Source organism: Amphiprion ocellaris, chromosome 1 (assembly GCF_022539595.1).
Source record: "Amphiprion ocellaris isolate individual 3 ecotype Okinawa chromosome 1, ASM2253959v1, whole genome shotgun sequence".
NCBI classification, from domain to species: Eukaryota; Metazoa; Chordata; class Actinopteri; family Pomacentridae; genus Amphiprion; species Amphiprion ocellaris.
In genome coordinates this window covers 8,901,581-8,923,531 of record NC_072766.1, presented here as the reverse complement: position 1 = coordinate 8,923,531, position 21,951 = coordinate 8,901,581, and the positions used below count along the sequence as shown (strand labels likewise).

The 21,951-nt window shown below is 38.1% G+C and overlaps 1 long non-coding RNA gene across 1 annotated transcript; it reads right to left on the bottom strand.

Annotated features, from left to right (window-relative positions):
- Positions 1–4,698: 4,698 nt before the first annotated feature.
- On the bottom strand, positions 4,699–21,726 carry LOC118471246 (uncharacterized). The gene is made up of 4 exons (XR_004848498.2): positions 21,567–21,726; positions 8,534–8,587; positions 6,748–6,829; positions 4,699–4,867 (listed from the first exon to the last, which is right to left on the bottom strand). It is a non-coding gene; the product is annotated as an uncharacterized LOC118471246 (long non-coding RNA).
- Positions 21,727–21,951: the final 225 nt, after the last annotated feature.

Below are 21,951 nucleotides of genomic sequence, written 5' to 3'. Positions count from 1 at the left end.
AATGGGAATTTCTCTGTTAAAAGATCGATAAAGTTTACCTTTAGCGATTCAGAATTTCGTCTTGGGTTTCGTCTGGGTTTTTGATGGTAATAATCAAAGAATGTGCCTCTAGGGAAAAAAAAGTTATTATATTTTCCAAAATTCTGGTGAAATATATGCAGGGAATTTTGGAATTCTAAAGATGCCCAGCAGCAGTGTTTTGGATTACCACAAGTCTAAAGTCCAAACAGATCAAAATAAAAGACTTGTGTGGTTCATGTGAGAACATTCCTCATTCTGGGAGTTTAACACAGTGATTTATTCATCTGTTAGCCATGAAGAGGTGGATAAATTTTAGAAGAAGAAAAAATAAAAACAGCGTCTGTTTGAAAGGGAAAGCCATCATGATGTGAAAAGACAGATCTGATTTGTTCAGATGGTGGATCACATATATGAGCAGCACAGTATAAGCGAAGTAAATTGTTGCAGTTGACTGTTGAATTTTAATGAGTTCTTCAGTGAGCAAGCTGCTCCCGTAGAGCAAAAACTTGTTCACTGCATGTCTGCTCTGGACCCACAACTCTCTCTGCCCTCTAATGATGAGAAGTGCAGAGGATGTTTAAAAAACCAAGCTGTGCCAAGTGAACCCACATAAAATATGTGGGTTCACTTGGCATAATTCACACCACTGTATGAGCAACCCATACCAATAACATTACTTTCAGTTAAGTGACAGAATGTGTTGTTTTATCAGCATATGGCCGATAGAACCAGATATGCAGCTTTAATATGAACACACCAGGTTATGCAAGAATTTCTAGTCAAGGCTCCACTCATGTTGCAGGTGTTTTTAGGTATTTTTAGTTACTCTGGCTGATTAGGCTTCTGTTTAAGTTGCAGTTGGGTGGATCTATGATGGAAATTAAATTATCAGAACAACGTCTACACACAGATAAAGCAGAAAGCATATATTCATTGTCCTAATAGGTGCAACCAAACTAGCAGGAGAGAGACGAGGTTGTCAGCGACGTACAATCTACCCACATGGACCAATCAGGATAAACAAGAGAAAACACCTATGTGGATGGGCAGCAGGTTTAATAAGGGACGTGGGATTGTGGATTCATCCAGTGAGTCCTTTGGACACACAGTCATTAGCATCGTTGCTCAGAGCAAGAAGGTCCTGGGTCCTGTGTAGAGTTTGCATGTTGTCCCCATGGCAACATAGGTTTCAGTTCAACTAGACATGAGGTTCAGTTGCTTGTTGGTGTGAATGTGAGTCCCTCAGCAACCTCTAGAAGCAGCAATGTTGATTACCATCTTTGTTAGGATTGACGTTGAGGTCCTGGAAACAACATCAACCATATGTTTGACCTGTCAAACTGTCAACGGGTCAAAATTTGTCTACTTGCATTTAATGATGGATATTTGATGGTCCAAATTTAAGGGTTTTACGAATGACTTATAATTCCGTTGACACGGATTATGATTTAGGAAGTGTTATCAATAGAAACTGGATACTGTAGATTTGAACATGCTCCTGTAAAGGTTCCCTGCTGATGCCAGGAGAGATGATCTCACCAACCGGCCACCGGCAGAGTTTGGTGATATTTATTGTTATTCTATTTAAAGGTCATATTAAATCATCATATTAAAATATATTGGTAGGTAAGAATGAGTTAGACCAGAAGACAAACTGTGAAGTTTTTTTTCTAGGCTGGGAAAACAGCACCATACCTGTCCCAAAGGGCTTTCCACACAAAACTAAGGGTGCATGTCGATATTCATACTATATAGTATGCTAGAGAAAGACGTAGTATGGTCCATCATAGAGTCCTTCTGCATCTGGTCTTATGGGCAGCATGGTGTGGCAGTGGATAGCACTGTCTCAAAGGTCCTGGGTGGAATTTGCATGTTCATCTGGCCAACAATCCTCCTTGCAGTTACACCACATACAGTGTCTTGCATGAGTCTAAACAATTTTTTAATTATTATTGATTTCCTTTTATCTGTTTAATGGGTAATAATCATTTCCATAACAAAAGTCACAACTTATAAGTCCAGGGATTCAGGGAATGAGCAGAGAGGGAAGGAAGGATGAGGTCAAACTTGCAGTGATGGTTGGAAGATCATCTCTTCTTTGTGTTAGGTATCTCCACTTTTCCAGCGATGCCTGAGTGTCATTAGCTAATGAGTGTCATTAGCTAATGAGTGTCACCTGTTCCTATGCTAACATCATTGAAAATGGGTGACACTTGTTAGCTAATGACACTTAAAACAAAATCTTGTCCTCCTACATATTATGAGACATGCAGTATACTGCGTCTGTAGGAATGATGATAATAATGGTGATTATCAGTTTAGGAATATAAAATGTTAAATTATCTGCATGTTTTTTGCCAATATAGTTTCTTGGAGCTTTTGCTGTTTGTGGATACTGGTAATAGTGAATTCAACATGTGAAGTTTGTGCTGCAGTTAGACCTCAAATTTGTTTAACCCCAATTTCACGAAGTATCTTGTGTAAAGTCGACGTGTTGGCTGATGAGGAGTTTTTATTACTTGGCACTAATTGGGCAAAATTAAGGACCAAGATGAACCTTCATTCTGGTTCCCGTGATCATCCTGTGTACATGTTCCTTTGGTAAGCCAAGCCTCTGTGTTAAAACTAATATATATATTTTTTTAAATTGTTAATGTAATGCAAGGCTGAAATTTCAACCTGAGATAATTATTTTTTATGTGATTAGTTTGGATTTTTTAATAAAATGTCAATAATTCTTATTACAAAATTTTTGATTTCTTTCATGAATACATAAAAGTCAAGTCCAATACATTGATTTATTTTGTAGGTAATTTTGATTACTCACTGCTAGCACACTCCTAATGCATCGACCTGCTATTTGGTGTGTCTTCACCCCCTGCAGCAAAACCCTTGAATTTTTTATGTTAATTTTTAATAAAGTAGCCTGTGATGGCATTTTGACCCATACTGACTGTCGGCCTCTTTAATGAAGATCATCAGTGTTTTTATATGGGACATATTTCAATGCCACATTTGCAAAAATTGCAAATTAAATCACACTAACTTAACAGCAGGAGTCGAGATAATTACTGCAATAAAATAAAACTAGAGACACAGATAAAGCACCGACACTGGAGAGCTCCGGTGTTACTTTGCTCACTTTAAGGTCCCCTTTAACAATAAGACAATAAATCATCGATACGTACGATACGTCCACTGTCTTTTGCCGTATTCCAATGTTGTGTCATCTGAAAACTCCTACCAAACATCATGGAGGTCCACCTGTTGCCACGACTACCTGGCTCTGCTGTATCTGTGGGCTGCCTCATGAGTGCTGGAACCTGTTGCTGCACCTCTGTCCCTGGCGGTCAGGTGACATTTGTTCAGCAAAGACATAAATATGACAGCATTATTATGTGAGCTACATTCTCAGTGTCAGATGTGAATGCTCCTATTGATGCTACTGCAAAACAAGATGCACACCACTGTCCATGCTCACAATATTGTATTTAATTATTTTTTGTGAGCTCCCAGAAAGTGGTGCAAGACAGACTATTGTGTGCAGCAATGAGAGAGAATTTGACAGACAAGCACATCCAAAGTATTTACCAAACAGTGTGTGTTGGGACATTTTCCTGGGCACACATGAGGAAAATGCAGCAAAAAAAGAAAACAAAGAGAGAGGAATGAAATGAATTTTAAAACTCTATATTGTATTTGATTTGATTTTAAAGTAATAATCAGACAGCTGTTGATATTGCAAAACATTCCATTCCAAATGTAAAACTTTTCAAACATCTGGGTCAATATATAAGTGCAGGACTTTTTGTAACATAGTTGACAGGTATCAAAGTTGACATGTTTGCTGTTTTCAGGCCTAAAATCAACATGGTCGCCTATAACCGAACACCACATGGCATTTTTAGAGAACTTTTTAGAGGCATTTTAAAGGGACTTTTGAAATCCATGGGATACATCTTGCATACATTTTTATCAAAAGTTTAAAAAAAACTAATGGTTTTTATGTTCATTGGGCTCATGTCTTTAAAAAAAACCATAATTATATAATATAGAAACAATCACTTATTAATAAAAAATGACTGGATATCACTAAAATGTCAACTAAATAACTGTCCGAATTTAGTAACAACCACCTTCTAATTAGCGAAACAATAGTAAAATGAGCTTATTCAAAAATAATTTTTAATTATGTTCTTTTTATTGAGATAATCATGACAGATATTTCTTTTTTGGCGATATATCAAATTTTATATGGAAAATGACAAATTGTATCTGTGTCTGAGAAATCACTTTCAACTAAGTTCCCCATTACAAAAACACCTCTCTAGGAAGTGTGTTAATTCCAGATCACATGACCTGCTCCACATGATGTCATTTCCTCCTGAAGAAAAGACTGGCCAGACTCCAAGGCTTTCTGAGTTATTTAATATAAAGTAGTGTGTGAGTCAAGTGTGGATTTATGGCATGTCAACAGGTTTACTACAATATCTTTATAAATAACTTTCAGTTTCAATTTTACTCAACTTTATATATAATATGTAGAATAATCTTTCTGTAAAAATGCCATGTGGTGTTTGGTTATAGACGGCAATGTTGATTTTAGGCCTGAAAACAGCAAAAATGTCAACTATGACACCTGTCAACTATGTTACAAAAAGACCTGAGATTATACATTGACCCTACTATTACTGCAGTATTATTTGCATATGTGCTTTTCATCAGTACAACTGTGGTGTTTGCTGACCAAACACACTGTTCAGCTTCACCTTAAGGTCAAAACCTTTGCGTGTTGCCTCCATCATACGATCAAGCTTGTGGAAAGTAATGCTTCTGTGTTAGTCCACTGCAAAAAAAACATCAGTGTTAACGAATAATTTCCCATGAAGAAGTCTAACAGTGTTACTTCTTCACATTACTAGAAAAAAAATAAAAACACCTGCAGAGGGGTGAGATGTTTTTGTACTTGTTTGTACTCGTTTCAAGTTATTGACAATCACTTCTATTATATTCCTGGAACAAGGAAATCTGTGCTGGGAAATAAGTGGTGTTGTTTCCTGTGTTTAACTGGATATTTTCTTGTTTCGCCAAAGTCTTGAAAGCGGTGCTGAATGGCTGGTTAAGGTGGATGTTTTTGGAGTGACATATTACGTTTGAATAACAGCTAAAGTTAGATTTCAAAGTTACGGAATAATCAGCGTCACTCCGTCTCCTCACGCTCGGATATTTTCCAGCTGCTTCCTTCACTGCTCACTGAACCTTTTCTCTCATTCTCATCTTTTGGTACTTCTGTCCATCACTCAGCACCTACACTCATGCGTCATCCTCCTTTTCTTTGAAAGTCAGCTCACAGGCACTGCATGTCATGATGACATTTCATGTGCACATACTGGATACGTAATTAATTAGAATTCAGATGTTTTCACGCTATTTTTACTGCTATAAGTCAGCGACGTTTTATCAATAATAAAAATATGATAATCAGCTTGGAGTTTCATAACAGGCAGATTTAATATGGTTCATATCAATTTACAAACATCTGCTACATGCAGGTCCCTGTGAACACTGGCTGCATGGATAAAAAAATGTAGAATAAAGCATTCTGGCAGCTTTAAAATGAGCAAGCACCACCTTATAATAAGTGCAAGAAATCTGGCTTGGCCCATTGGGGTGGTGGTAAGTTAGCTACTGAACAGGAAAAAGAAACAAAATCCAAGGGACAAAGTATGAGTTTTTTTACCCTGAAATGTGCAGGCTGAGTGAGAAACAGGCTCTCACCTGCACAAGAGAGCTGTTGCCGTCATAATGATGCTGTTCTTATTTAACCTTCTTTCAGTCCTTTTCGGTCAGAAGCAATGAAAAACTAAAAAATCCTTAAAGTTACCATTGTGCACGTCTGATGAGTGAAGAGAAGCTTGAATTCTTTTGCACTGACTATAATTTTACTGTATATTGTAGAAGAGTGAGGCACAACTTAAGACAATTGAGTTGTGGCTAATTGGTTTTGAAAATATTAGTTAAATTAATCACATTTCTGCACAAGCACATCTCTGTTACACCTGAACACTCAAAGCTTGTTTCTAGGGCGTATAGTTCTTGTGCAGTTTTACCAAAAACGGTTGAAAAAAACTTAGACATTAGTGGGGTTAATTGTGACAGGCAGATGGTTATTTAAAATTATAACTAAAACCTGCTAGAAAAAATACTTGAAAAACTATTCATTCAATACAGTTGGATCCTTTATGTTGATTTGCCCATAATTGATTGATATCTACATGTTGCTCGATTTATTTATTTATTTGACAGGGACAGTGCGCATTAATCAGTCCCTCCAGGAATTCGCGATGTTGCGATTGCAACAGTTAACGCAAATTCAACCAATCTCTGTGTATTCTACGTGACCTTGCAATTTTGTCCAATCACCGAAACTTTTCCCCAATTTTGGCCAGCCTTCCGTGAGTTCCACCAATCATAGCAGTCCCCAGTGCAAACGTAATGCCCGTACATCACCAAATTCACTTCCTTGTTTATGGTTTGAAGATGTAAACATGTCCCATTCTAATGTCTCTCATTTACCAACAAGCACTACTGCTAAAGATCGTGAAAAACTATTCCCTGATGTTCTTCACAAAAGCGGAGGTAAACTGTTTTTCACCCATGCAATCTTGTGGTGGAATACAAGCAAAAACCATCGACTGACAAACACTTTTCTACCGCGAAACATACCAGTAGAGTGAGTGAAACAAGTGGACCACAGACCAGACAAATCACCGTGACAGAAGCTGTTGCATCCAGATCTGTTGGAGCTCTGAAAGAATGAAGGTAAGTTAGATTAATTAATTGACGTGACAAGCTGTGAGCGTGAGAACACGTCTGTGCCAGGATGTGAAATTAACTTTTTAAGCCACAGACAGATGTGTCCAAATATGACTCATTCAATAGTAAATTATCATTTTGTGCCTTAAATCTACCAACCACTTCATGTTCAAACAGTATCTGGCTGGTGCTAATTTCCCACCGTGGTGTGCCAGCTTTTGTAAATGGGTTGGAATGTGTTACAGAAGTAGTTTCTGAATAAATACTGTCAATTAAAATGTTGAAACATGTTCTAAAAGCTGAAAAAAAAGCAACTTTTTAGCAATTGTCACAGTCTCCCACAATTTCATCACAACAAGTACACTTAAAACATCACAACTTGCATTGCAATTTTTTTTTAGAAAAGCTGGCGTGAATTCAGGCATTTTAGGCCGCAACAATCTTGAAAAAAGCTCACAAATCCTGGAGCGACTGATTAATGAACGTCTATTTAGACAGCAATAGACGTAAATATGCCGGATTATAGCAACAATGCTAATTTGCATCCGCAGTCCCCAGGCAGGTAAAAAAAAACAAAACACTAAAACAGTGAAACTTAGGAAAATTGGTCACGATAAAATCACATTAAAACAAGTACATATAGAAGACATAACAGTGAGACATACAATGAAACACCCTTCATCCAACATTTCATCTATCATTAATGGAAAGATCGATACATAGATGATAGACATATCATCTATTTCTTTCCACCCGTACACTTTTGTCCACAAGGCTGACAGCACATCATGTAAACTTGACTTTAAAAGAAGTCAGAAGCCACACAACATTATCTGAGAGACAAAAGTTTGACAGAGTTCAATCTAAAACAAAGGTAAGAATCAGATGAATCAACTTTCACTTTGAGGATCACCACTGATGACCAGATGTGGGTCTGTGGCTCCGACTCAAAGACCTTCACAGTGGAAGAGCGCACAGTCTTCAAAAATCAGGTGCTTCAGGTCAGTATCACAACAAAGAGCATGCTGGTCATTTTGCGGATATTTCTTGACATCAAGACAGAGTTCTACTGTAGGATCCTGAGGCATTTGACAGAGAGCAGGGTTTAAGGGCTTTTTTTGGCATTAGCAGAAACAAAAATCAGTCCAATTAACTTTTTTCTCACTGTTTCTCAACCAAGCACCATGATTAACCTGTTTACAGAATTTAGATTGCACCTCGCAGACCTTTTTCACAAGAAGCATTTCGATGTGTTATAGTCAAAATATATCTGTCATGATTATCTCAACTTAGTAAAAAGAACACAATCGAAACAATTTTTGAATGAGCATTTTATTATTGTTTAGCTAATTTGTAGGTAGTTGTTATTAAATTCAGACGGTTATTTCGTTAATTTTAGTGATAGCCAGTCGTTTTTTATTAATAAGTGATTGTTTCCACAATGAGTAATTCTGGAACTTGTAAAGACATGATCATAATGAACATTAAAAACATTTTTTTTTTAACTTTTAATAAAAAAGTATGTAAGATATGTCCCATGGACTTCAAAAGTCCCTCAATTATATACTGACCCAATAATGCTGCTGTTTGCTGTGACAGTGATCCAACATTAACAAAACCGGGACCCTGAAACTAAACCAGCTAAATGGAAAGCAGGCATCGTTTGGTTTTATTATTTACACCTGTTTTTCCTTACCTTCTTTAAAAGGAGCCGTTTTCCACATTATATTGAGGTTTATCTCCTTACAGTCTGTAAAACAAGAGATACATTTCTCTTAAATCCATGTAGTTTAAGGCACTGCTGTATTGTCTGTGTACAGATTAACAAATGGGCACTGTGATTTCTAAATTTGTGTTTTGAGTTTTAGTTGTCAGTGAAATATAAAAATAGTCCTTTCTAAAGCATAACAGCTGAGGGGTCTCTTCGAACATATTTGCATTCTTTACTTGAATAACAGGAGCAGGAAAAGGTGGAGTGTTATGAATGAAAATACCACACTGTCTAAACTGTGTCACGTCATACCCAAACAATGTCACTAGACGCCTCTGGCAGTGAAAATACAGTCACCTATTAAACGGCTCCATATTTAACATTACATTTATTGTAATGTTTGGAAATAAAGACCTCGGGCTGCAGAGTAAACACAGGCATGGAAAGCACACCTGTCATGATGGAATTTGGTGGGATATGGAAGGAATGCAACAAGTCTGGCTCATCAATCAGGGTGAGGTATATAAGCGTGTCGAGCTGCGTACAGAAGGAAACATTTTCACTGACATTTACGTTCATGTAATCCTAAAGAGTCCGGCTGTTTTTGTTAACACAGAACATGAGAGCAGGTCCGGCCCAGACTACTGATTAAGGAAAGGCATCCTTGAAGTGGAAAGTGATCTATGTATGGAGCACATCTGCTCATTTCAAAGGTTACCGGTCATCATGATGTTAAACATTTCAAGGAGGACTATTAATGAGGTGTTCGGGGAGGTAACACTCCTTTTGCTTTCCAACGATTTATAAGCTGTAGTCTAGAGTAAAAAAAAAAAACTGTTTCCAAATTCAGTGTTATTCACAATCATATCTTTCATTCCTTGTCTTCCTTTCTGCTTGTGTTTTCTTTCTGTCCCTGCCTTCCTCCTCCCCTCAGTGTTATTCTCACCTCCAGCTCCCAAAACTGCAGCTTGGCTGACTCATCACTGGCCTTGCTATTAGGCTCCTGCCAACACTCACTGATTAAATCATAAAGGAAGAGAAAAATGAGGGTTATTGAGCATACTGGGCCCTATGCATGTGCCAGTGATAAATAACGAGAATACAGTAAACAAGACGATAAAACCTATGCAGGCAGCAGCTAGCAGTGTGTTTAAAAGCATATTTGGAAAGTTGAATTCTCTCATGTCTGAGTACTATATAACATGAATAATAGATGTACACAGAGTGGACAGCAGATGTGGATGTTAATTTTGGCTGCATTGATTTAATGGTGACCGCAGACATGATGAGTTCTGCACTTAAAGCTGCACTACTCAATTTCTGACCACTAGAGGGCAGAAGAAACTCCAAAACAGACAGACAACCCAAATATATTGTTAATCTGGCCAGTGTTGCTGACTTTTATTGGATAATTACACAGCCAGCCAACTGTTGTCCAATTGAAGTTTTATTCCTGGCTGAAATCCTCAAATTTACTTAACAAAATACATTTTCTGGGTGGATGTTCTTATCAGCAGGGCTAGCGACATTGTTTGTGTATGTATGAGTACAAACATGGTTAAAGTGTTTAGAATTTATGTTTTTATATCAGTAATGGATCAAATGACAATGTCTGATACTCACAGATGAAGAAAGATAAACGTAAAGAGAATTGTCTCCTGAATCAACCAACTTTCAGCTCATTGTTGCGCTGTCTTTACAACTTCGTAACATTGTTGTCTTATTTGGCACCAATTCCCATACAGATAAAGTTAGAAACTCACTAGTTATTAGAGTTCAAGTTAAAAAAGAAACGAGAATGTTTCTCTGCAGCTCCTAAATGTTTAATAAGTAACATTTTGCCAACACGTTTGTCTTATTAACTAAAAAAACTAAGCAACTTCCTGTCAGTATGACCTTATTGTGTTCACAGTTTGCTCCTATTGTCCTCAAGTGGCGAGAAAAACCAGTTACTACAGATTTAAGGATTTATGCATTGCCACGTGATTAATGATTCATGCCTCAAAATATAATTACCACTTAATATTACATGCATGTGAGAATCTACTTGGCAATAAAACCGATTCTGGTTCTGGAAAAACAAGACTTAAGTCTCAGTGGAATGTGAAATGAACAGGAGTCTGTCAAGGTAAACTGTGACGTTTTACTGATCTATCCATCCACCTAAACCTCGTGCGCGGGACACTGTTTTCACTCTACTATGACCTGATTTCTTCCTTTGCTCCTTTCATAATAATAATAATAATAATAAGGGACTTATGTACTATTCACATGGGATTAGTATTACCGGGGGATCTCTGGTAATTTGTGAATCATCCTCCCATGTGCATTCTAACGGGATAAGTGAAGTCTGTATTTTACTTGAATTTACTGACATTAATGCCCAACTATGATATCAGATCTGTGCACGTCTGATGGGTCACAGAATACGATGTGATACCTGCTCTGTCCAACGTGCTGAACCGGCAGTGTCGCCAGCACTTTCCAAAACCCTTAGGCCTATACGTCACTGTTAAAAGCCTATGTTGTAACAACGCTATTGTTAGGCTCTTGATAGGTTTAGGCACACAAACCACTTGGTTAGGTTCATGGAAAGCTTGTGGTTCGAGTTAAAATGATCACTTTTAATGTGGTATGTAGTCGTCATGGCAACAGTAAATATGTCAAAGCAGCAACGTGACTTGAGAACAGTGGGCAGCGTTGTCGGGATAACGGGCCATCAGAGCGTTTGTATTAAGCCTGTTGAAAGATAGGCCTAGGAAAATGTTTCTTACTGCATGCTGCTACACGTCATCCATCTCAATATCCTCTGAAATTTCCCTCTTCTCACTGATCTGATTTTGTCATTTCTGCAAATGCTTCATAGGCCTGTTGTGTATAGGACTACTGCTGCATTTGCACCTGAAATGCTGTCAATAATTTCCCCCACAGCCTCCATAATTCAACCGGGAAAGAGGCAGACAAAGGAAAAACAACAAAAATACCCTCCAATCACTGAGACGCAGATTTGCACGGGACTAGTATTATCACAGGACGTCAGTGTTTGGCGAAATATGGTCAGTAATTTGAGGTGGAATTTTTACTTTAAAAAATTACAGACATGGCCCATTCGCACGGGATTAAGATCACAGACATCCTCCGCAGTTACTACAAATCACCATTGGGCCCGAGGCAATACTAATCCCATGTGAATATGGCTTTAGTCGCTTAAATATAAAAATCTCTGCATGTCTTTTCTGTGCACTTGATGAATTTCTATTCTTTTAAACTCTGGTTTGGTCTCCACCAACTCATCTCATATTCAGTTCACAATCCACAGCCTTGTCTTGTATCTCATGTTTAAAAACTCCACAGGATGTCTCAAAATAACATGAAATTGACATTCTGAGTAAGTTATATTTGGTGAAGACTTTTGAAGGCTTGTGACGGCAGTGCGACGTAAATCGAGGGTGTGTCTACAGTGTTTTGCAGACAACAGTAGTGCTTTGATTCTGGGAACACCTCTGGCTGTTCATATCTTTGTGTCTGTTATGATCTGAGTAACATAATAAACAATCCCAAAATAGCAGCTCCTATACGTTTCCAGGTATTTCTGTAACATGGATCTGACTGCCTGCTTCATTTACAGGATTTAGAAACATTAGTTCTCATTTCATCTGCATGATCTGATCAGCATATTTTTCTTCATGACATCCGAATCCCTCCGTCATATAAACAGATATTCAGAAGCAGTTTACAATCAATTTGTCGTCGCTCTCCACCTTTTTTTTTTTTTGCATCGGCCTCTCCATTTCATTATAAGGTGTGTGCAGTAAAGTAATCCTGTAGTCCGACGAAGAGAGCAGCTCCCTGTAATAAGACGGGGGGGGGGGGGATGAGTCATCAGCGGAATTGAGGCTTGGAAATAAGGAATGTGGAGACTGTGGCCTCTGGCTGAGATGAAAACCTCTGGTTCTGAGAAACAGACACGCTCCTGTGCAAGGTGACCCACAAAGACGGTTGGATCCCTTGTTGCATCTCATTTAGCTGCTATTGTAATAACTCAGAATGATTCACTTTACTAATGAATAAAGGTGTGAAAATTGCAATTGTAATGTTTTGAATGCAGAACTGAACTTCAGAATACAGTCTATAAACACTTAGCTTAAATCTCGCATAATCACATTTTTATTGTCCATTAATATGTCACATATGTTGTGTACTTGCTAGTGTTTTTTTACAACTTCCAGCAGAGACATACAGACTTACAGTATACTAGCAAATACAGTAAATAACTTCAATCAAGGCACGTTCTTTTGAAGTCATATTAAATCACAGCAGCTCTTCCATCCCCAGACAGGTTTATAAAGACAGCAAATATTTCATTAGCCTAGCTATGTTTTTGAATTTACTTTACTAAACCATCTTATATCTTTTGTAACATATTTATTTAAAATAGTGAGTAGTTTGTCTGCATGATATTCCAGAAATCATTTCTGTAGGGTTTTCTTAATTGAGGAATAAATTGTTGGAAAAAATGTTTAATTGCTGTATGTAATCATTTCTTAAACTTTACTGCCTTAAAATTGTCAAAACTAAAGGCACCATGCCTAAAAAAAACAACATTCATACATGACTTAGCAGTATAAATGATACAAAATGCACTTCTGGCCCTAATTTTTTCTACATAATGTGTTTAAACAATCCTCTTTGCAACCTTGTGAGCATTCGGTGCTAAACGGATGGAGAGTGAAGAAGTGGATTATGTACCAGGATTTATTTGAGAGGTTTTGTATGAATGTGTTTTTTTTTTCCTGTGAGAATTTGTCACCATTGCAACTTATTTTTGACTGAGTTCAAGGTGACTGTAGCCTCGGTTCTCTATCGATGATAAAACTACATTTTTTTACAGCCACCTTTCAAGTCTGCAGGAGTGTGTGATGGTACTCAAAAGATGATCACTTCATGAAGGTTGAACAACTTAATGTTTTAGAAGAAAACTGAATAAATTCACATTTAGAGACAGAGTGGTCAAAAGATGTCAGGATTTGCTTGTAGTTTCAAAAATCTGTGATTGCCATTTTGGTAGAAATAGAATTTTATCTCTCACATACTTGAAGGAAATGATGCAACTCCGTTTTGTCACAGAATGTCAGTAATATTTGGCCTGTGTGATGAAAAGTGGGTAAATATAGTGGATATTCTTGAATTAAATAACTGTTTACAGAGACACATTGGACTTCACTTTAAATAAATAAATAATTTAACCAGTTTTGCATTTGAACTAATTGCCAGCAATAATTACTAGTGTGCCTTTTTGGTTGTTTTTACTTTTACTTTTTTTTGTCAAGAGCAATTAATCTTAACAGTCTCAAGATAAGTTTATTGTTGCTTTTTAATTTCATTCAATGTGTTGGTGTGATTTGAACAAAGAATATTAGGAAATGTGGCTTATCTATTCAAATGTGAACAAACTGCACAAAAGAGTTGAAATTTCTATTGAAATCTATACAGATTCAAAGATGCAGTTCCTGACCGGATTAAAGGATGTTTTACGCCTAAAATCAACAGAAAGTGACTCAAATCTTTAAGGATGCAGTGTAAGAATTTGTCGGCCTAAAACTGAGATTTGGATGTTGAAAGGATTTCCTTTGCTGCTTTGTGAGTCTGGAGCCTCGCTTAGTTAAAGGTGGTAAAAGGAGAATACGCACGCACTTCAACTCCAACAGCTAATGAAACATTATTGTGCAGAGACATACCAGTTCTCTGACAAACGTCGCTCCAATGATTATCTCTGTGGTGTGATGTCAGTCTCTATGCATGTCTGTGTTCCGTCATGCAGTGACGTTAGCTGCCAACACGCAGCCTGGCGAATATAAATAAAAGTGAAGTGGCTCTTTTTGTACGTCACCCTTGAAGAATGCATAGTATTTGCAGTATTTCCCCTAATGAACACGGTCCAAGTGGTGTATACGTCACTTATAAGAAGAGGGGGAAATGATAAATGATGAAGAGCCGGGGGTTTGCCCTCCAACCTTCCAACATGATGCTTCGCGATTAAGGTAATGTAATAAAGCTTTACCATGAGGACAGCGGGGCTGGTGAGTCATAGGTCAGCGGTGGGTGTAAGGTGAGAACATCGGAAAGCCTCAGGCGTTTAGGGAGATAATGAGGCCTCATGCATCTCCCAAGTGCCCGACGTTACGAGTTATTACTTCCTCTCCTCCTGTAGCTACAAGCTCTTTATTTCATTCACAGTCTTGCTGTAACTGCTCCGGTCGCATATACAAAGACACGCTCGCCATTGCACATACAACGTATGCACATAACCAGCTATCCAGGTCAAAGCAAAGTGTGTTTCACAAGTTGCCCTTCAGTCTGGTCATTTCCTCAGCCTCTGCTGATGCAAACAGTGTAGTGGAAGAAAAACAACCAACCGTGTGTCCTGTCAATGGAACATAGACTCCCAGTCAGTTCATACGTCATTACTCTTATGCAACATGCATTCAAACCCAGCTTTGTAATGAAGCGGTCCTTTAAAGGTGTCAATACACCGCCCGCTATTGCTCTACTGTGTATGGTAACTGTGTGTTTTTGACCCCACTCAATAAAAATCAAGTTGTTTTCTTTTATCTTATTTGCTCATCCATGTGGTGTTTGTTATACGCTAGAAGACACATCACGAGTAAAACAAGCAATCAATGCGATGACTGAGCTAATTTTAAGCTGCAGTGTAGCAATGATTCCAAATTCTAGATTCAGATGACCAGGGTTTCATACATAGCAAACGTAAGAACCTGATCCTGTCAACTCACAGGTGGAGCTTTCTGTGTCCTTATATTAGTTTGGAATCAGTTTCAGGTTCTAACACGTACAGTTGAATTATTCCAATACTGCAGCTTGCCACTGTGAAGTGCAGAGTAGTTTTACAGAATCTGAGCAGAGCTGTAGGTGAGCTGGTGTCATAGAGCTGCAGCGGTTCAGTGGAAAGAGAGGCAGGAGCTTCACTGATCTGCACACTCTGAAGTCTACATTGGTATAGACTTAGATCTGAGCCAGTTTAAGGCTGCAAAGTGTTATTTTCATGAAAAAATAAATTAAAATTTGGGCTTTTACAACACAGAGATGGGTTCTTAGGGGTTTCATGGAGAGGAACTTTTAGTCTGGCTGTCTTTCTGAATCTCATTCTACAGTGTTTAACAGTGCTTTAGTAGTCTTTTCAGTGTTTTTTTTGCAGTGCGATTTATCAGCCAGATGCATAATGTTGTGTTTTAGAATGTTGTGAAGAAAAATTATCGCAAGAAAATGTGAAAATTACAGTTGTGATGTTAGCTTGTTATGGGATGTGAACAATGTGGATTAGGATCGCACTTTTATGGATTATACCGGTGGCTGTTTGTGTATGGATCATTACTGTCATCTTGATTAGTTCACTATAGAGTGGTTTGGCTTTCAAAACACGTAGTTGAATTCAAGATGATCTCACTATATTAAAACTGGCAGAAAAAAACCACCTCAAAGGAAATAATAGCAGCAGTTGTAGGATGAGCTCACAATCCCAGGAGGGTGGAGTGTATATAGTTGCCATCCAGTAAGACTTACCTACAAAACAAGTTACCGGAAAATATTAGCAAGACGTCAGGCCTACTGTTTTATTGTAGTCAGTTATGCCATTGAACAAGCTCCACTATAATGTGTCATTTTGACGCATGTGACGTGACATATTTACTTAATACTCATTCAGAAATATGTTTCTCACAGCTAAAATATGTAAACTGCCATTTGGCGTTGGCTTTGACTCCTGCAGTTCATAGCAGGTTTCAGTATTTACATTTTTTTGTGGCATCAAATTGAAGTAGACTTAACAAAACAGTGATGAATATGGAGCTGAGCTCTGCCTTTGTTCTACAAAAGGAAACAGGTTCTGATCTCTTAAATATCTGAGGCGCTATTACATGGGCTCAGTGGAATTTAAACGTTTACAGGCTCCGTCTTGTAACTGTCAAAATGCTAAGTGTTGAGGGTCACTGTCATCACTGTTTGGAATACCTGCTCCGCCATCACTGTATCCTCTTGTGTTTATGGAGTTACATGAAAAAAGTGAAATGGGAAAAGTTGTTGAGGTAGATTAACTGATTATAACATGTCTGCACAATAAGTTTCAGTCATTTGACTTATTGAATAAATGTTTTGCTTCTATAATACTAAAACTGAAGACTGAGACTGGTGAAAGTGTTTTTACAGTTTATAAAATCAAATGCTTTTCTACACTTAAATCCTGTCTGTTCCCCTGAGGGTAAAACAACTGTCAGACTCAGATCTAAAGCTAGTTCTCATATCAGCAAAAGGGAAGATGTTTGGTAGCAGTTTATTATAAAATCCAGCTTCAAATCCAAGCATCTAATGCTTTCTTGAATCTTTTGGGTCATGTGTTTGGTGGTGAACGAAGACAAAACAGAGCTTGAGCCTCACTGGGTGGCCTGTGCTGTGGCTGCAGAAGTAAAATCAACAGAATGGAAATAATATTAATTCTGTTTCTTCATTTGGAGAATTTCAGCAAGTATGATGATGGGTTAGTTACAGGTCAAAGAATATGATGGGTGGGGGTGGTCCAATAGTCCAGTGGTGGATAGTCAGGCACATACCACATCTGGTTTGATGACCAAATCATTTGCTGAATGCCATTTTTCAATATGCCTCTCTACACTGTATTCAAATCAAATAAAAACATCTTCATTACAGTCTATTGCTAATTGCAAACATACTTTATAAATGCTAAAATGCAAAGTGAGAACAGTATACAGTTGTATAAAAAAAAACACCTTAGATGTTTACATTTTTATCCATCACATAATACCATCAGGTAGGCGTCTAACTGGTTCCAAATTCATTCTGCACTATGGCACCTACTCCAAACCTAACAGAGTCGTAAAGAATCACTCAATTTTCAACGGGAAGAAGAATAAGGAATCTTGTCGCAGATGGTTTTAGCCACACAGAGCCCTGATCTCTACATCATGGAATCAGTCTGGATTCACATACAGAGACAAAACACACAGAGACAGCCAAGTCCGTGGAAGAAGTGAAGGCAAATTTTCTAGTATTCTTGGAACAAACTATCTGCCTTAAAAAAAACTGCTTGCATTTGTTTCAAAGGAAACTGGTGCTACAATGGCAAAGAATTGTCATACAGAATAGAGGGAGAACTTCTGATCTGGACGACTGAAAGGGCACTCTCTTAGGTGGGGACATGGTTGACCCGGAGTTGCTGAAGGCTCTGTTGGCCTGTTTTGGTGGAGACTGGACAGTGTGTTCCAATTACTGGGGTATCACATTATTCAGCCTATATGGAAAAGTTCATTCCAGGATGCTAGACAGGAACCTCTCATCTATTGTCAAACCTTGGATTCTGGAAGAGCAATGTAGATTTTGTCCTGGCCTTGGAACAGTGGACCAGCTCTACTCTAGGGGAATTGCTGAGAGGTTTGTGGGATTTTGACCATCCAGTTCACGTGTTTTGTAGAAGTGGAGAAGGTCTACAACCATGTATCTCAGGGAAACCTGTGATGGGTACTGTAGGAGTATGTTGCACCGGGGTAATTATTTCGATCTATCTGGTCCTTGTACAACTGAACTAGGAGCTGTGTTGGCATTCTCAGCATAATGTCAGTCTGAGTTGAACTTTGTGAATCAGTGTTTATGATATTCATGGACCTGATCTTAATGTACAGTTTTGGAACCGCAGACTTGCATCTTTGCTTTTTGTAGATGACATGGTTCTGTTTGCTTCATCAAGCCTTAAGGACACACTGAGGCACTCTGGAGCCAAGCGTGAAGATGAGATCAGCTCCTCCAAGTCTGAGGCCATGCTGACGGGGGTGTTGCTACATCAAGGAAAGGAGTTCAAGAATCTTGGGTTCTTGTTCACAAGTGATTATGAAGTGGAGTATGAGACGGCTTATATGGATTGTAGAAGTAATGCAGGCAGTGGACCAAACAATTTTGGTGAAAAGGGAGTTGAGCAGCAAGGCAAAGCTCTTGATTTACCACCTGATCTGCATTCCAACCCTCACCTATGGTCATGAGTTCTGGGTCGCATCCAAAACAATAACACTGCACAAACAAGGAGCCAAAATAAGGTTCTTCTGCAGGGTAGCTAGGCTCAGTGCTGTTGTTCTTTCACATTGAAAAGAGCCAGTCGAGGTGATTCGGGCATCTGATACGGATGCCTCCTGAGTGCCTTCCGTTGGAGGGTTTTCAGGCACATATAACGGGAAGAAGATCCTGAGGTAGACCCAGAACTCACTTGAGGGATTACATATCTCATCTGGCCTGGGAACACCATGGCATCTACCACAGGGGCCAGGAAGGTGTTGCTTTGGAGAGGGAAGTCTGGAATGACTTGCTTAGTCTGCTGCCACCCTGACCCAACCTCAAACAACTGGAAGAAGATGGACGGATGAACATTTTATTCTGTTTACTGCACCGTGTATAGAGCTAAGTGCTACATAAAATGATTTGCTTTGTTTTTTTATGGTATCCTGACTTTATTTTTAGTTTTCAAAAGCATCTGCATGTTCTGCATACCTGGAGACAGATGTGCCTTGTTCAACAGCTGTCTGGACAGTAGCCAACAACTAAGTGTCTGGATTTTCTCTCTCTGTCTTCATGTTTTGTTCTCCATTTCGTCCAGTTGAGAATTCCTTTTAAACAGGGCATTGCACTTGCACAGTGGTGCTTCCATATCAAATTCCTGAAGGATGTTTCTTTCAAGAGTGAAGCTTCAGCAGATTATGAGTGGAATCAGGTTGAGGATCACATCTTTGTGCAGTAGGAAGGTATGAGCACGTCTGTGGGTTTTGTTTTTTTTTTTTTTGCAGAGGAAATCCTCAGGAACTGGACAGTAGAGATGAGATGAGGTGGAGACATGACATTTGATGGGGAAAAAAGACTACTAGATATTTTAACCAAACTTTTTGCAGTCTTTTCAAATACTTTCAGTGCTCTGGTCGTGATAAAATGCCCAGACTAAGAATTAAGAGTACTGTAAATTCTTGTTTTAAAGTCGGTCAAAGAAGAATAAAGGAACAGAAATAGTCTCAAATAGCTTTCTCAGGGTCAGTTGCAAACAAAGGTCCAACACCAGCAATAGCCATGGCCAGATTCAGACTACACAGCAAAGATTCTAGTTATTCTCTAATTCCAGTAGTTTCTGCTTTGTTATGCTGACAATTGATGTTAAATCACAACAATTAAAAGCCTGCTCAACTTTTCATGTGAAATATTTGAGTTGTGTGTCATTCTTTCACTCACTGATTCAAATTTTAAGTATTTCCATTGGAGTCTAAGTTCCATTTTGCTCATTCTTCATGATACTTTCTCCCACGGATATATTCTAACATACATAATGCATCCAAGCTTGTGTTTTTAAGTATTCTTTCCTTTTATTGCATGCTCTCAGTGAAGGAAACAACAGGCGTGCTCTGTTCATAATGAAGATGGTTAAACTCCTATTATTTCTCTGCATTTTGAATGTATATTATATATTTATTTGCTTGTCGTTCCGTCAAACAAAGGTTTCTTAAAAGTGTGGGCAAAATGAAGAAATGACAATCTTATTTATAGCAACAAAATGTAGAATTGTGTTTGTAAAAGTGTATTTTGCAAATTTATTCAAAGCTTAATTCCTTTAAAAAGTCACTACATAATTTATAGGTAAGATTTCATCTTGAATGTAAACCCTTAGTAATATATTTTGTTTTAACTTCATTATTCAAATATAAACTTGTGCTTCACCTCATCAATAGTAACATCAATGAAATTATTAATAACTGATTGATATTAACCATTGACCACTGGCATATTTCAGCATCTGTAAATAAAATTAGATTTTATGCTGTGAAAACAAATCAGATATGATGACTGTATGATTTTAAAAATTACCTTTTGAGTGGACCTATCCTTCATGTGGTGTGAAATAAAACCTTCACTGATCTGTGGAACTGCTCAGATCTCTTTCTGCCTCTGTGTGGTCACCGCTCCAGCTTGACCACTTATCGTTTAATTCAACATTTAATCGTATGTACCATAATATTTTCTTTAATTAGGCGGTTCCTAATTATTGGTCCACAGCTATCCCTCCTCTCGTTGAAGACATTTGTTTTGGTGGTAATAAAAAGTCAGTCTGTTAATGTGCCCTCCTACCATTCTAGACTATGACTCATATCTAAGCCTCACTGCAGAGAGTTATATGTGATGTGAATACTTATCAAGGCAACAATTCTAAACTTGTTTCCACACTTCAGCCTCGTAGTAAATCAGCAGGACGGGAGCACATAATGTATGCTTTTAAAATGTATATTAACAGCTGTGCACAGTGCTACATCATGTAGATTTTTTTTGAAAGAAAAGAAAATGTATATTATGGTTTATTGTTTTGGGAATTTCTCTCTAAATGTCCATTTAGGTGTTGCTTTCAGTCTTGAAATTCTGCATTCACATAGTTGCTTTTGCATTGTAGGATCACTAATGGAATATAAAGCACCACATGTTTATACTGCATGTTGCTTGTTTACTAGGAAACATTTTGTACTTTTTTTTAAAGCCTGAAAGTTGCCCTGTTATTGAGTGCATTTTGAGAGGGGAGGGGGAACGCTAACTGACCAACTGAAATAACTGTTGTTTGACGTCATGGTTTTATTTTTAGAAGGTAATATATGGGTGTGGAAGTGCCTTTTCATGTTAGAATCAAAATACAAACACATAACATACACATTGGCGTGCCCGTGTGCACAGAGGCAGACAATCGTGTGTGTCAGTGTGTAGATGAGAGTTGTTCTCCTAATACCAGGAAAAAATGTATATTCACACCTGCTGATGAGCTGTACTTGTTTGCACATGTACCAGTTTGCAGCACCTCAAAGGGACTGCTGTGTTTATGTGCGGAAGCCAAATGGAAACTGTATAAGACTTAAAAATCTGGGGAAACTTTAAATTGCATCAGACATGGAAGGATTTCAGATTTGTTTTTCTCTCTCACCTGTAATATCCTCACAGTGGGTGAAAGTATTAACCGGGATTATCCTGTTGACTCCTGGTTTTCCACTGACATCCAGAGCTCACATGGACATGTGCAAAATCCAACATGCTGAAAAACAACAACAACAAAAAAATACTCTCGTCAAGCAATGTGTGCAGCAAGAATCACTAAACAGTGTATCTGAAGGATGGTTGGAGGGAAATGTGTTGCTGTCTGACTTTGAAGTCTAATATTGGACAAATGTATTTGTACAGAAATTTTCAAAACAACGGATGCAAAATTCTTCACAGAGTAAAATTAAATAGAAAAGTAGATGACACACACAGCATACAGATCAATAGGACTGCGTCTCAAACCACTAGCTTTCCAGATATACTTCTGTTTA